Below are 11,216 nucleotides of genomic sequence, written 5' to 3'. Positions count from 1 at the left end.
ATCTCTCTTAGTTCTTTCTTTTATTTTTAGTTTTAATAATTGCGAAAACATAAAACCATAATGAAATATACTAATGTATAATAAAGTCAAAAGAAAGGATAAAGAAGCCGACAAAAGACAGACAGGCTGCCAAACAAACAGAGACAGACACACAGACAGACAGACAAACAAACAGACAGTTAGGCAGGCATTTGACACACATGCCACATGGCACAGTTTCATTTGGCTGGTGGTGTCTGGGTAACCAAGCACGAACTATTGATTTTTTTTAACCTCTTGCTCCCCTTTTTCAAAAATATATGGAGGTGCTTTCAGCAAATGCATGAAATGAACCGGCATTAAGTTTGGCACAAATCAGGCACAGTGGGATGAATTTGAAAAAGAAAAACAAGCAAAAGCGTGCTCAGTTCGGCCGGGCCGAATCTTACATACCCTCCACCATGGATCGCATTTGTCGAATTCTTTTCCCGACATCTCTTCTTAGGCAAAAAAAAAAACGATAAACGAAAAGATTAGCTCTGCTATTAGAGCGATATCAAGATATGATCCGGTTTGGACCTCAATTAAATTATATGTTGGAGACCTGTGTAAAATGTCAGCCAATTCGAATAAGAATTGCGCCCTTTGGGGGCTCAACAAGTAAAATAGAGAGACCGATTTATATGGGAGCTGTATCGGGCTATAGACCGAATCAGACCATAATAAACACGTATGTTGATGGTCATGACAGGATCCGTCGTATAAAATTTCATTCAAATCGGATAATAATTGTGACCTCCAGAGGCACAAGAGGTCAAGATCCCAGATCGGTTTATATGGCAGCTATATCAGGTTATGAACCAATTTGAACATTATATGGCACATTTGTTGAAAGTCATGATAAAATACGTCATGCAAAATTTCAGCCAAATCGGATAATAATTGCGCCCTCTAGAAGCTCACGAAGTCAAGTCCCCAGATCGGTTTATATGACAGCTATATCAGGTTATGGACCGATTTCGAACGTACTCAGCACAGTTGTTGAAAGTCATGATTAAATACGTCACACAAAATTTCAGCCAAATCGGATAAGGAAAGCGCCCTCTAGTGTCACAAAAAGTCAAGTCCCCAGATCGGTTTATATGACAGCTATATCAGGTTATGGACCGATTTGAACCATAACTGGCACACTTGTTGGATATCATAAAAAACACGTCGTGCAAAATTTCATTCCAATCGGATAAGAATTGCGCCCTCTAGAGGCTCAAGAAGTCAAAACCCAAGATCGGTTTATACGACAGCTATAACAGGTTATGGACCGATTTGGACCGTACTTGACACAGTTGTTGAAAGTCATGATAAAATACGTCATGCTAAATTTCAGCCAAATCGAATAAGAATTGCGCCCTCTAGTGGCTCAAACAGGCAAGTCCCCATATCGGTTTATATGACAGCTATATCAGGTTATGCACCGATTTGGACCGTACTTGGCACAGTTATTGGAAGTCATAGCGAAACACGTCGGGCAAAATTTAATTCCAATCGGATAAGAATTTCGCCCTCTAGAGGCTCAAGAAGTCAAGACCCAAGATCGGTTTATATAGCAGCTATATCAAAACATGGACCGATATGGCCCATACTAGGCACAGTTGTTGGATATCATAAAAAAAACGTTGCGCAAAATTTCATTGCAATAGGATAAGAATTGCGCCCTCCAGAGGCTCAAGAAGTCAAGACCCAAGATCGGTTTATATGGCAGCTATATCAAAACATGGACTGATTCGGCCCATTTACAATCCCAACCGACCTACACAAATAAGAAGTATTTGTGCAAAATTTCAAGCGGCTGGTTTTACTCCTTCGAAAATTAGCGTGTTTTTGACAGACAGACGGACGGATGGACGGACGGACGGACTAGATGGCTAGATCGACATAAAATGTCACGACGATCAAGAATATATATACTTTATGGAGTCTCAGACGAATATTTCGAGTAGTTACTATGGTGGAGGGTATAAAAATGTGTGAAAGACATATCTATGTAGTAAGTGACTGGTGGAATCAAGAGAGAGCGAATTATTGATATGAGAGAAGTATTCCCGATGTTCCTTTAAAGTACTTTCGAGTCCAAGAAGCCATTTTTTTAGTTTTAGTTGTTGTTGTAGCCGCATTTTCATATGGAGGTGGCGATCCTCGTCAAGCTCCTTGTTCCGGTCCAAAGAACCGATTGCTACTAGAACTGGGTGACCATTGGTTCTATAAAGGCGCCAATTACCCTCTTTGTCACATCGAGCATCATAGGCACTCAGTATTTGTGCAAGATTCGGTGCCATCCGACCTCTCACAGAGACTCTCCGCTTGATACCGATGAATGTCTGCGATTGCCGTTGCAGCTACCCCTTATGAAGCATCCCACTATCCCCAATCTGTGGACGCACCCGGTAGCTCGCAGCTAAACTTCTCAAGACAGCAATGAACACCACACAGATCGGACCTCAATGTTCCAGTATGTGTGGTGCTCACAGCTATTTCGAGCCTGGCACTTATTTTGTATTAACTTGTTGTGACTATCGTTGTTGTTGTTGTAGCAGTTTGTAGTGTTCTATCTTTCGTCTGCTTCATTCTGCTGAGTATCCATATCCAGGAACCCTGCGACTAAGATGTGGTGCGTTCAAAGGGAGGTCTGAGACGGGTGGATCTGGCAGACCAGTTAAACAGGCGACGCGCGTCTTGTGGTCCCTGGTCACAATCGGGACATACATCTTACACGTCGGCATCAATCCTTGCTCTGTAGGAATTGAGGCGGCTGCTTCTGCCGGATCGTAATTGAGCCAGAACTACTCTGGTTTGCCGGTGGAGGTCGATTTCTGCAGATGCAATGGTAGGCGGTGATTCTCAAAGGACCACATTCACCTGATAGCTATCCACTGCATCTGCTTCTAGACCCTCTTGATATGCTGCTTGATCTAGAGGTTCTCTCTTTCATGCTCTAGTTCATGTAGATCTAACTTAAGGCTTCTGGGCGATGAATACTTATCTGCAATATCATGATTTGGATGGTCACTGTGATAACAGCTCAAAAGGTATTGCTTAGACTGTATGTAGCTATGTCTTCGCACTGGTAGGATCTTTGTCTCCTGATGGGTGAGGTACACATGAGAACTGAGGAGACAGCCCGTCGCCAGTTCGAAGAGCGGCATTCTCATAGATCTGTATATTATTCCACTGCGTGTCCCAGAGCTGACGAGACCAAATGGTGTTTTATGCAGGCCCCCGCCATGAGAGCTAAATCCTGCAGGGCTCTTACCACGGGGTGATAATGATGCGTCTACCAACGCCCCCATACATAGCCGAAGCTAACATGAGTCCCAATTCGAGTTCACGTTGTCTGGACGTGTCCTCTTGGTTAGGAGCAGAGCACTATCCAAACTCTTGCCGTTCTAGGGGTCACGGCACCCGGTTGAGTACATGCAAATCCACACCGGTTTAACACCTAAATCCTGGGATTTAGGTGTTAAACCACAGCCTTCACATTGCTCCCAACTGGGGTCTCATCAATAGTCAGGGTGGAACCGAAGTTCCAGGGGCTCTTGACTCCCGTGGTACCAGATACCACTGGTTCGACCACGTAGTCCAACAACTTCCAGTTGATACCCAGACAGTTCCGGACTGGTCACCTAGTGGGATAATTTAAACACCGTCCCGTAGCAACACATTATGACTTAGCACATGTTTGAGCCAAAACAAGAATGCCACCGAACATTCACATGCACGGTATACAGCATGTTAGTCATAAGGAATAGCAGAGACACCGTGTTACAACTTTCAAAAACATTAGAACTTCACACACACACACCCACTCGACCAGCTCCAAGACTTCATGGTCCAGCCGTCTTTCACCACTCATCCTTCAGTCGTCATATCGCCGCATTCACTTCCTCCCTACCAGCTCCGAAACTTCATGCTCCAGCCGCCTCCAGCTGACCGTCTTTTCCAATGTAGTCTACCAACCACTCATCCATCCGTCGTCATATCGCTTCAAACGTCCATCGCCACATCCACTTCCTTCCGACCAGCTGCTAAACTTCTTGGTTCAGCTGCCTTCAGATCACCGACCTTCAGTAGCGGGATCACTCTGCCCATTTTCCAGACATGAGGAACTATAAAAGTGTTCAAAGACAGATTAAGGACAGTAGTAAGGTACTCAACTCCAGGTGAATCCAGATTCTTCAACATCAATGTAGAGATTCCGTTGGGTCCAACGTCACGGATGAAATTCGTAACTTTACCCATGGCAAATTGTGATGGCTGTTCATCGGTTCGGAGACCACAAATACGGCGAATGGCTCTCCTCCTTGCCCTGTCACTCTCGGGATGCACAATAAATTGACGGTTAAATAACCTGGCGCATCTCTTCGGATCAGTCACGGTTACTTCGCGTCTACCGGTGTTCGAGAGTGACTTGACAGTAGACCACAGTTTGGCTAAACCGGTCCCTAAGTTCCAGTGTTCCAGCCATAAATTCTACCCTGAAAATTTCTAGAGTCAGCTCGCTGATTCTGGGTTAAATGGGGTCCGTCCGAATAACATTACTCTCGTCTGCGAATACCAATGCCTGCGCCGGGAAATGGAGTTGCACTTGGGGTATCCGACCGGCTGGTATAAAGCCAGCGGCTGCTGCGTTAATGATGTCTCGGGATTTCCACTCTCGGCAACTAGCATTTTTGAGGGGGATAGCAGTTCACTGAAGCGGCGATTGGTGTACTCTCTGAAACCGGCCCAATTGGCCTTCTTTTGATTGATAAACATCCGGCGCTCAGAGGTAATGGAGTCGGGTGGTTGGTTGATGGCAAGAATTACGGGGAGGTGGTCTGACCTTAAGAGACGATGGCTTGCCAGGTTACGTCACACAGGAGATCAGAGGATGCGATGGAAATGTCCTCGTAATGCTAGTGGGGGCATCCTTATTCACCGTGCAAAACGTGGATCTTTCAGGTCGTAGGTCGTTACCTAGCGGAGAATGCCATGAAACATGATACGCATTACTTTTACTGTTACTTTAATGATGTCTCGGAATTTTCTCTCGGCAACTAGCACTTTCGAGGGGGGTGTCGGTTTACTGAAGCGGCGATTGATGTACTCTCTCTCTGAAGCCGGTCTAATCGGCCTTCCTTTGATTGATAAACATCCGGCACTCAGAGTTTACGAAGTCGAGTGGTCGGGTGATGGCGAAAATAATGGAGGGGGGTCTGATCCTAAGAAACGATGGCTTGCCAGGTTACGTCACACAGGAGATCAGGGGGTGCAAATGGCAATCTGCTGCATACTCTCTGAAGCCGATCCAATCGGCCTTCCTTTTATTGATAAACATCCTGCGTTCAGAGGTTATGAAGTCGTGTGACAGGTTGATGGCGAGAATTATGAGGAAGTGGTCTAAACCCAAAAAAATAACGACTTGCCAGGTAACGTCACTCAGGAGATCAGGGGAGGCAATGGAAATGTTTGAAGAGCTGCTGCATTTGTTGATTGGTGCACTCTCTGAAGCCGGCCCAATCGGCCTTTTTTGATTGATAAACAACCGGCGCTCAGGGGTTATGAAGTCGGGTGGTCGGTTGATGGTGAGAATTATGGGAAGGTGGTCTGATCCTAAGAAATTACGGCTTGCCAGGTTACGTCACCCAGGAGATCAGGGGAAGCAATGGAAATGTTTGGCGAGCTGCTGCACCGCCTTGTAATCCTAGTGGGGACATCCTCATTCACCGTGCACATCGTGGAGCATTCAATCTGGTCTGCCAAAGCTATGTCCCGCTGGTCGTTACCTAAGGGGAGAATGCCATGAAATGTGATGCGCTTTAAAGTCCCCAAGAACCCGACGGTTATGGCCAGACTGTAGCCCACCGATGTCGGGCTTGTAAGCTTGGCCATTAACTGGGTTACAACTATCAACCGGAGGTATGTACGTGGCAGTACCGGACCGGACTGCTATCTCAAAGCACCCCATGTTGGGATCACTAGCGCCAGGGTCAGGCGAGATGGGTCTATACAGTGTACGTGTGACTATAGTAAGCGCTATAGGCCACCGTAGCGCAGAGGTTAGCATGTCCGCCTATGACGCTGAACGCCTGGGTTCGAATCCTGGCGAGACCATCAGAAAAAATTTTCAGCGTTGGCTTTCCCCTCCTAATGCCGGCAACATTTCAGAGGTAATATGCCATGTAAAACTTCTCTCCAAAGAGGTGTCGCACTTCGGCACGCCGTTCGGACTCGGCTATAAAACTTGAATCGGACTGCACTCATTGATATGTGAGAAGTCCCCTGTTCCTTGTTGGAATGTTCATGGGCAAAATTTGCATTTGCATAGTTATTCACAATGGCCTAGGTTTTTGTAGCAAACAGTTGATCGGACCACTGGGACTCCAACCGTGTCTTTAGCATTAAGCAATGATATTTCAATATTCATTTCTAACCCAATGTGCTTACGATATCTGTGTCCTTACCACTTTTTTTGAGATTCAATACAGGAGTGGAATGAATATAATACAGTTATACTCTTATATAAAAAAAATATATGAAATGGGATCTGCTGAGAGGCCTTTTCACATGTTCGTTCTGTCTACATGTGTGTGATGTATCCTATTGAAACACACACACACACACATGAAAACATCGACAAGTAGCGAAAAAATATTATATGGGCATTCACCAAAAGTGTGGCAACGAAATCGCAGACGTTAACAAATTTGTTCTCATAATGCCAACAAATTGAATGAAATCCTGCCCTCCCCCAAACATATGGGAGAATTCTATAAAGCAAACCGCCATTGCCAACTGCCTAGTGTTCCGCTCTTTGTGTTTAAGTGTGTATATGGTGGGGGAAAAGAAAATCTCATTCTCTTTTTAATTTTATAATACAAATATTGTGTTAAAGTCCATAACTCTGTTAGTCGATTTCCCAAAAGAGTGCGGCAGACAAGAACAAAGCCCAAAAAGGATATAAGAGAAGGATAAGAAGCAAGAGGGGTAAGTGTTTGTGTGAGCAGAGTGGGGAGCCAAGCGAAAAAGGATATGAGATACTCGTATATGCTCAACAATTGGTTTGTACCATTTCTCGCATGGCACAAAAAAAGTTCTCACATGAATTTAAACATTTATTAGCACACATTACAAAGGAAATATTTCTTGAACTTCTTAATGCCACAAAAATTTTCTACATTTGTTTGGCCACAAACATTCCAGGAGGCATGTACGAAAGAATAATTTTACCAATCAATGGAAACATTTTTTTTTTATTTCAAATGTCTCGCATTCCTTTTTGCCAAAGAAAAAACAGAAATTGCAATGTGATCGAAAAGGAAGCACAAAAGCAAGTAACAATGTATAAAGGCATTAAGTTCAGCTGGGCTGAATATTGTATACCCACCACCTCGCATATATAATATTAACCAAAATTCGTTAAAATCAGGTGGAAAATGCCAAATTTGTACGGACCAAATTCGGCATCGAAAAAAATCCTTTCCTTTTTAGTTGGCTATGACAAAACGTTTCTTCCACTAGCCGAACGCAAAATAGCGTTCCAAGCGCCTCGATCTTCTGCGCTCACTCTAAAATCTCTGACACCAAGTTTCCAGGTGTCTCCCACCACTTGATTTTTCCATCGGGCTTTTGGTCTTCACGGTTTGCGTGTACCACCGTGTTTGCCTTCAAAAGACTTTTTTGCTGGAGCTTCTTCAACCATTCTGACAACATGACCGAACCAATGCAGCTGTATTTTGATACGTGTAAATATGCTACCGTCGTCATACAGCTCGTGGTTCATATGACACCCATATTCTCCATTAACTCAAACTGGTCCACATATTGGGTTGCCCAAAAAGTAATTGCGGATTTTTCATATAGTCGGCGTTGACAAATTTTTCAACGGCTTGTGACTCTGTAATTGCATTCTTTCTTCTGTCAGTTATCAGCTGTTACTTTTAGCTTGCTTTGGAAAAGAAGTGTAAAAAAAGTATATTTGATTAAAGTTCATTCTAAGTTTTATTAAAAATGCCTTTTTCTTTCTTTTAAAAAATCCTCAATTACTTTTTGGGCAACCAATATTTTTAGAAGAATCTTTCGAAAAAACCTCACTGCTATAAATTTCAGCCAAATCGGACAATAAATATGCTAATAAAGGGTAAAAGACCTTCAAAAGAGTGATTGATTTATATGGGGCCTTTATCTAAAAATAGTGGGATATGACCCACATGATATGGATTGAAAAGGTCTATAACTTCTCACCATGACAAATTTCGGCAAAATCCGGTAATGAATGTCTTTTTTATAGAGCCAGTGCCTTAAATCTGGAGATCGGTCTGTATGGTAGATATATCCAAAAATATGATCCCATCCGCCCTATGCTTGGGATATCGAGAGACCTAAAATGTGGATAAGAAATGTGTGCTTCATGGGTGGAGAATCTTAAATCGGGAGATCGGTCATGTAAGGGCTATATCCAAATATAATCCCATCTGGACCATGTTCGGCACGGATATAGAGAGACTCAACAAACACTTTGTGCTAAATTTCAGCGAAATCGGGCAACAAATATCCAGAACCTTAAATCGGAAGATCGGTCTATATAAGGGCTATATCCAAATATAATCCCATCTGGACCATACTCGGCACGGATATCAAGAGACTCGACAAACTCTCTGAGCTAAATTTCAGCGAAATCGGGCAACAAATATACGCTTCATGTGGCAAAGACCTTAAATCGGAAGATCGGTCTTTATGACAGCTATATCCAACTATGGTCCCATCTGCACTAAACGTGGCAAGGACATCGAGGAGACTAATATTGGGTTGCCCAAAAAGTAATTGCGGATTTTTTAAAAGAAAGTAAATGCATTTTTAATAAAACTTAGAATGAACTTTAATCAAACATACTTTTTTTACACTTTTTTTCCAAAGCAAGCTAAAAGTAACAGCTGATAACTGACAGAAGAAAGAATGCAATTACAGAGTCACAAGCTGTGAAAAAATTTCTCAACGCCGACTATATGAAAAATCCGCAATTACTTTTTGGGCAACCTAATATTACTCTCGGTGCCAAATTTCAACGAAATTGGGAAACAAATGTGCATTTTATAGGGTAAAGACCTTAAATCGGAAGATCGGTGATTATGGCTGCAATATCCAATTATGGTCCCGTCTAGAAGATGCTTGGCATGGAGGGATTCGAATATAACCCAGTGTATCTAATTTCAAATAAATCCTGTCATAATTTGCTCCGTTTGTTTTATACACATGAGGTACACAACGTGTTCGTACTGCCGGTTGGCAGTTGTGATTCAGTTAATGGCCAAGCTTACAATCTCGACATAAGTGGCCTATTGTCTGGCCATAATTGTCTGATTCTAGAAGGCTTTAATGCGAATCACATTTCATGACATTCTCCCCTAGGTAACGACCAGTGGGGCATAGCCATGGCAGAGCAGATTGAAAGCTCCACGTTTTGCACGGTGAATGAGGATGCCCCCACTAGGATTGCGAGGAGATGTAGCAGCTAGCCAGACATTTCCATTGCATTCCCTGATCTCCTGAGTGATGTATCTTGGCAAACCGTCGTTTCTTTGGGATCAGACCACCTCCCCATAACACTCACCATCGACCTTTCACCCGACTTCGTAACCTCTGAGCGACAGACGTTTATCAATCAGAAGAAAGCCGATTTGGTCGGCTTCAGAGAGTACACCAATCGCCGCTTCAGTGAACTGAAAACCCCCCTCCCTCGGCAACTAGCGAAAGGAAATTCGGCGATATCTTTAATGCAGCCGCTCGGCTTATACCAGCCGCTCGAATACTTCAACCACAACCCAATTTCTCGGCGCAGGCAGTGGTACTCGCAGAGGAGCGTGATGGGATTCGTTGCAAGGACCCCACAAACCCCAGAATCAGCCAGCCGAATCTGGAAAAAAACAGGGTGGTCAACGAACATAAGCGGAATTTGTGGCTGGAACACTTGGAGCAATGTAACTTAGGTACCGCTTTAGGCAAGCTGTGGATTACTACTAAGTCAGCCGCTCGCTTTATATCAGCCGTTCGAATACCCCAAGTGCGGCCAAATTTCCCGGCACAGTGGTACTCGCAGACGATCATAATGGGTTTCGTTGTACGGAACGTACTAAGCCCTTGGAGGAATGTATGGGTTGCCCAAAAAGTAATTGCGGATTTTTTAAAAGAAAGTAAATGCATTTTTAATAATACTCAGAATGAACTTTAATCAAATATACTTTTTTTACACTTCTTTTTCAAAGCAAGCTAAAAGTAACAGCTGATAACTGACGGAAGAAAGAATGCAATTACAGAGTCACAACGCCGACTATATGAAAAATCCGCAATTACTTTTTGGGCAACCCAATAACTTAGGCACCGATTTAGTCAAGCTGTGGTCTACTGTTATGTCACTCTCGTACTCCGTTAGATGGGATGACAGGACCTCAGTCACTGTTGGCGAAGTAACAGTGACTGGTCCGAAAGATGTGCCAGGTTGTTTAACCGTCAATTTAATGTATGGAGAGTGACAAGGCTAGGAGGAGAGCCATTTGTCGTATCCTTGGTCTCCGAGCCGAAGGACAGCCATCACATTTTTTTACCGTGGACGAAGCAACGAATATCATTCGTGGCTCCAAATCATCCAAGGCGTTGAGTGCCGACGGAATCTCTATACAGATGCTGAAGAAATTGGAAATACCTAGAGTCGAGTACCTTACGATTGTCCTCAAGCTGTCTTTGAACACTCATTTCCTCATTGGAATAGAACCGAGTACAATTGGAATAGAATCTAGTATAAATATGCCATTTGATAACGAATGGAGGCAACTTACAATCGTAAGGTACAGTCGAGTACCTTACGACTGTCCTCAAGCTGTCTTTGAACACTCATTTCCTCATTGGAATAGAACCGAGTACAATTGGAATAGAATCTAGTACAAATATGACATTTGATAACGAATGGAGGCAACTTTTTGAAATTTGAAATGGTTGGGCTGAGGTATTTTCGAGATCATGTGCAAAACTTTATGGCCCGAATGGAGGTCTTGGCTTTGAATTTGAGAACTTGAGGGGTTTTCCCAATTACTTTATGGCATATTTTTTAGTAGTTTTTTTTTTGTCAGTTCTATCCCACTGTGCTTCATCCAATTAGAATATGGACCATATTTGACAATCCCTGCCATATAGACCGATCTTCCAATATA

The sequence above is a fragment of the Stomoxys calcitrans genome, chromosome 4 (genome assembly GCF_963082655.1).
Source record: "Stomoxys calcitrans chromosome 4, idStoCalc2.1, whole genome shotgun sequence".
Classification (NCBI taxonomy): domain Eukaryota; kingdom Metazoa; phylum Arthropoda; class Insecta; order Diptera; family Muscidae; genus Stomoxys; species Stomoxys calcitrans.
This window is presented reverse-complemented; position numbering follows the sequence as displayed.